Below are 6,606 nucleotides of genomic sequence, written 5' to 3'. Positions count from 1 at the left end.
GGGGTGTGCAGAAGGCAGCTGGTCGATGTTTCTCTCTTATCGATGTTTCTGACTCTCTACCCTTCTTCCTTCCTCTCTTTAAAAAATCAATAAAATGTATTTTTAAAAAAATGCTTATGGCCTTTTATTTTCCAGGACTAAAGGCCTGATGCAAGAAATTAGTGCATAGGTAGGGTCCCTAGGCCTGGCTGGCAATCACGGCTGATCAGGTTCCCTGCTTTCCTGCTCCCTCATGCACCACCACCACGCGGTTCCCCCCTCCCCTGTTCCTGCTTCCCCCTTTCCTTGCTCCCTCAGTACCCCGCCAACACCAGCTCGCTGCCTGCAATTTTCTGTGCGACCCCCCGATGGTCAGCCCACATCATAGTGAGCAATCGAATTCCCGGTCTCCCAGGCTAACCTCCAAGGAAACACTTTGCATATTAGCCTTTTCTATATAGATAAAGTCATACCAGAATGTAAGAATGCCACGTAACCTAGGCAAAAATGAGAAATGCAACTGAAGGATGCACAGACCTGGTTATTACCTATTCAGCATTTATATTTCAGATATACTTCTGAAATATATGTAGTAATGAAAACACATTTAAACCAATTCTATTCCTGATGTTACTTTACATGTAAAGTGTATTAGTAAATTATTCTCTGCCAAGATTAAACATTCACCAGGGACTGCTACATAAATTACACATACATCCAATCATGGGACACTTAAATGGAGGGTTTCAAGGAACTTTTCGGGTCACAGGAAAATGCTCACTATACAACAGTGAACTAAGAATACACACACACACCACTGTGCCAATAATAGCTGAATCAGAAAAGACTCTCTTCCTCTATGTTTTTATGGGTTTTTCAGATAGGTATAAAGTGTTCTGTTTTGTTTTTTAAGTTACGAAAACAATGGGGGGAGAAGGAAAAACTCAGTATTTCCCCTGATAAGTGTAAAATACACGTCTAACTGTATATAGTAATGAAAACACATTTGAGGTAACCCTACTCCTTGCTGTTAATTCATACTAATACGTATGTGCTGCCCAAGTGAAACCTTCAGAGCTTTCATTATATTTTAAAGAAAAAAGCTGTCATTCTCCAGACTATTGTACTGTAAGCAGCACACAATGCTTATTATATTGTCTCAATATCCTTCATCCAAACATGACTATTACAAAACCACGTATTAATTCAAGAACCTACAAACCAGTTTCACAAAACTTGCCTTGTTGCTAAAATGTTTTCATTTTATACAGCTACTCGCTCCTACCTGAATGTCAGTCAATAAATCTATTTGAATATGAAGACCGGGCAAACTCTCAACCGTTTGAGAATGCTCTCCAGGATAACGAGTTCTACAAAACATAAAAGCGTCACTCCCCAATACCACCTGCATATCATATTATTTTTAAAACCAAGACCCAGTGGGTTTAAATGCGGACTCCCTGTCACCGCTTCCACTTGTAAAAGTTACAGAACAGATATGCCTCAAGCCGACACCTTGAGGGAGTCCAGGATACCTCGGCGCTTGAAGGTCTGGGACAGCTTTGTGCGTAGTTCGTCTTGACTCAACACGTCATATTTGGGGGGCACGGTGAGCTGGAAGAGAAGATGCCAACGGTTACCAGGCAGGCAGCGGGCACGGGAATTTCTGAAGTCGGAACAGTGGCTGACCTGCGGGAAAGCGGGAAAGCACGAAAGCCCAGCGGGGACGGCGCTTGCACGACAACAAGCAAGAAGGTTCGCCTCCTCACCCGCGCACCGGGTTGGTGCTTTAACGGAAACAAACAAGATGCTACATCTCCTCACGTGTGCTCCCGGTACTTTTTCCTCACCTGTCCTCAGAGCCCAACCGCGGGCCGGGAATCAAGAGGAACGGGTATACCTCAAGGCTCTCCCGCCCACTCGAACTAGGAAATGGCGGATAAACACATTTCCTCCCCTCGGCTTGCCACGGGTGAGCGGGTTGTGTACCGGGCGCGACTCTCACCAGCGGCTGGAGAGTAGAGATACGGAGCGAGGCTGTGAAACCCGCGGCCCTGGAAGTGGAGGCACCTCGCGGCGGGTGGGGGCCTCACAGCCGATCCCGCCCTCTCCCCGAGACCCAGCCAGCCCAGCACGGGAATCCGGGAATCCGGGAATCCGGGAATCCGGGAACCCAGAGCTTTACAGCCAAGTCAATGCCAACAACCGCCGGAAGCTCCGCCCACTTCTCGCGAGAGCTTGGCCTCCGAGTCCCAGGAGGACCCCTGGGCTGGAGCGGGGATTGGAGGAGAAGCCATGTGCTCTGCACCACATCCGGGGCCTGTGGGATCTGGGTGTTAACCCTGTGTCTTCCTCCTGTTGGGCCTAGGGCGCTGGACCCAACCTGGCTATCCCCTGGCCAGCTGGTCCCATCACAGCCCAGGCATTGCACCCAGCGAGCTCCGCCAGCTCGGGCTTTGCTTATTTTGCCTTTCATTAAGTCACGCAGTAACCGCGGCACTGTTGCCTTTTGGGACCCGAAAACCCTTTGTAGGGGGCTCCGTCTTGTGCACCGCCGGGTGATTAGCAGCATCCCTGGCCTCTCTGCCCACTAAATGCAGCGCCTCTTACCAGTTCTGACCTTACTGAATGTCTCAGACATTGCCTGATGTTCTTGGAGAGGCAAAAGTCACTGGTTGAAAATCAGTGAGCTAAACTTTAAGTATCTACCTTTTTATCGTTTTTTGGTTTTTGGTTTTCTTTGTACCTCTCCCAAGGAGTAAGGACATATTTTCCATTGATTTTAGAGACTGGAAGGAAGGGGGGGTGGCAGGGGGGGGGGGAGTCAGAAAAACACCAATGTAAAAGAGACATCTATAGGTTGCCTCCTGCAGTACCCCCATTCCACTCCACTGTGGGCTTGGGCTTGCAACCCAGGTATGTGCCCTTGGCCAGGAATCCAATAGGTGACTCTGCTGCTCAGGTTGATGCTCTAACCACCGAGCAACACAGGCCATGGCAAGTACCCACTCTTGTGCATACCGAGGAAGATAAAGGTAAGCTGGCTTACCAAGATGCTGTGGGTGAAAGGGGCCACATGGTAACCTGACAAGCTCAGGGAAGGCCTGTATGATGGTCTTGCAAACTCAAAGACCTGAAGTAACCACAAAGGACGATCGGAAATTAAACTTTAACCAAAAGCAGTAATAGTGGGTAGTTACATTCTAGGACAGTATCTTCACTGAGCCTATCTGTCTTTTTGCATCTATAATAACACTAGAGGCCTGGTGCATGAATTTGTGCACATTGAAAGGAAATTAATTAGAAGAAATATTTTAATATCCCTGTTCACCCTTTCTCAATAATAGAAGTGTCAACCAAATTCATGATCGACAATGACAGATTGAAATGCATGTGATTGCTGCCAATGAGAGCTTTATATGTATCACCCATGTGCGAGTCAACTTAGCCTTTTATAGATATAAAACAAACTTGTTAATTAGAGCTGCTTTCTGATTTAGCTAAACTTTTTCCAGCCCAGTGAAGCACTCCAACTTCTTTTCAGGTAATTGTCAGCAACACAGCAGTAAATATCAACACAAAGAAGCACATTATTATTGTAGATCACGCAGGGAGAACAAAGGGTAAAATATTTAATTTGCAGCAGTGTTTGACTATATTTTGTGCAGTGAAAAAACCTGAAGTCATTTTTAAGGTCCACCATTTCTTTTCTTTATTTCTTTTTGAGCGGGGGAAGGGGGGGTTGGGGGGGGGGCACCATTTCTCAATTCTTTTCAGTTGGGTCGAGTTTCTAAACTTTCTAAATCTTCATTTTCTGTTTAATGAAAAGAAAATAGGATTCAACCAAGTCTCCGATCTACCTACTCCACGACTTGTGTGAGGATCAAATGAGATGAGGCACAGGAAAATACTTCACAGACATTTGGTTAACTGTGAATGTTTCTACCTGGCTATAAAGCAACTTGTGTTCCTGGGCTGAAGAAACTTCTAGGAGGCTAGTCGCTAGGGAGAGGAAGCTGGGCATTGCGACATAACGTATTACCCTGACGGCAGGACACTTAGCATATTAGTCTTTTATATAGATAGACTAGTAGCCCGGTGCACAAAAATTTGTGCACTCGGGGGTGAGGGTGAGGGGTGGGGTCAGACCCCTCAGCCCGACCTGCGCCTTCTGTCATGTTCCTGGACCCCAGCCACTCCTGGCCTAGGCACAGGCCTACAGGCTTGGGGCGGCCTGGCTCCTGAGGCCCCATTGTATCAAGAGAACAAAGTCGGCATTAGTTACTGCTCTCACTGAACCCAGTACACTGCATCTGTGCGTACAACTGCCTTGTTCATGTGCCTGCTTCGCCCTACTGAATTACTAACATCTTGAGGACATTGCTCTGTCTTATCCTGCTTCAACTTCAGTGCCTGGCCTGGTGCCAGGGACCTGAGATGGTTTGCTGAGTGAGTGAGTGAGTGAATAATGGGTGAGTGAATGAGTGAATGAATGAGCGAGTAAGTGAATGAGCAAGCAGCTACGAGGCGGGAACTTCTGCCGCATTGCCATGACAATGCGGCAGAAGTTCCCGCCCGCTCCCAGCTCCCTGCTGCAAACCCAGGGAAGTTCCCGCCCTGCTCCCAGCCACCTGGTGCCCCTCTCCTGGCTGCATAGTTCTCGCCCCTCTCCCGGCTGCCTGATGCAAACCCCGGGAAGTTCCCGCCCTGCTCCCAGCGGCCGCACACCCCTCTCCCAGCTGCATAGTTCATGCAGGGCAAAGGCAGCCCAGGTACTCCACCTTTGCCCTGCCACCCGGCTCTTGCCTGCTGCCTGGGTTTCCGATCACTGTCAGCGTCAGGCAGCTTCCTCTGTCCTTCCCCTTTCGCCTCCCATCATTGTGCCTATGTATGCAAATTAACCGCCATCTTTGTTGGCAGTTAATTTGCATATCGCCCTGATTAGCCAATGGGAAGCATAGCGGAGGTACGGTTAATTACCCTTTTGTCTTTTATTAGCTAGGATACCCTTGAAATATCTAGGTAACTTGTAACTTCCCTTTTTCTGGGCCCCTTGTGGCACAACCTACTGTGCTTGGGCTCCCGGACAGTTACCACTAATTCCTTCATTGTTCTCATGTTAATTGTTGACTGTTGGCTATCCTACACCCTTCTAAGTATGTGTCTATCATTTTATTTTTTATCCAGTCCCACAGGTTCTCTCCCTCACCCCCAAGCCCCCTTTGGTTTCTCCCGCCTCTCTAATGTATCACCAATGAATTTCTTGTAACCTACCTATGTCTCCTCCTTTGGTTGTAATGTATAAAAATAGAAGAAAACCCGCCACTCTCCAGAGCACTTTCCCAATCCGTTGAGGTACTGCTTCCAGGCACTTGTCGACAGTTTGCTCAAATAAACACAAAATTCTTTACAGGTTTGAATGTTTCTTATGTTAACACGGTAATAAAAACATAGCCAGAGAATGGTATAGGAACTAAGATGCACTGAAGCCTTGCGGGTGTTGTTCAGTGGTTAGAGAATTGCAGCATACCCAAGGGTCCTGGGTTCAATTCCCAGTCAGAGGTACCTACTTTGGTTGCAGTTTGCTCCTCTACTCCCCTAATCCCCAGATTGGGATAATGTGGGAGGCAACCAGTTGATGTCTCTCTCTCTGCCCTCACTCCCTCCTTTCTACTCTCAGAATCTTTCTCAGCACCAGGTCCTGGGAGTCACTACCAGTTGATTAGAACTGGCTCAGGAAAGGAAACCCATTTGCCATTCCTAGTCCACTCCCTTTTCCATTATGCAGCATATCCTCTTTACAGATGAGATGAAAAACAAAATAAAACAGTTTAAACATCCCCAGTTCCTTCACTAGCTTTTGTGCAGAATATTCCCTAGGCTAGATCCCACCCTTCTCCCAACACACAGTTCAGTTATTGATTCTTTTAAAATGTGATTCCCAGAACTGAGTATGGTCCCCAGGATGATATTATTTGTGAAGAGGACATTGTCTTCTCTTAATGCAACTTAGAATTGCATTAGCTTTTTGGGACCACTGTTTCAGACTGCTGCCTCTTGTTGAGCTTGCAATAAACGAAAATGTGTTTTTGTAGATGCACTGGTCTTAAACTAGGTTATCCTGTTGTGCAGGTTTTTTTTTTTTTAAAGCCCTAGTACGAGACTTTATTTTGCATCCTATTAAATTCTACTTTGTTAATTTCCCACCTAATTCTGCTAGTAGGGGAGATATTTTTGAATCTTGACTTTTGCCATATAATAAATTTGTGGTCTTTAGCATGTTATCTTTGTTTTTATCTGTTTGTTTATATTTTTACTAGTGGCCCGGTGCATGAAATTCATGCACGGGGGACAGTGTGTTCCTCAGCCTGGCCTACACCCTCTCCAATTTGGGACCCCTCGAAGGATGTCCTACTGCCAGTTTACAGCAGTCACACATCCCTCTCGCAATCTGGGACTGCTGGCTCCTAACCGCTCACCTGCCTGCCTGCCTGCCTCGTTGCCTCTAACCACTCTGCCTGCCGGCCTGCTCGACCCCAGCTGACCTCCCCCCGCCCCCCACTGCTGGCCTGCTTGCACCCACATGCCCCCCCCACGAGCCTGATCACCACAAACTTCCGCCCCTGC

Source organism: Myotis nattereri (genome assembly GCF_964212035.1).
Source record: "Myotis nattereri genome assembly, chromosome: Y".
Taxonomy (NCBI): domain Eukaryota; kingdom Metazoa; phylum Chordata; class Mammalia; order Chiroptera; family Vespertilionidae; genus Myotis; species Myotis nattereri.
The sequence above is the reverse complement of the archived record's forward strand: the minus strand, read 5'-3'. Positions refer to the sequence as shown.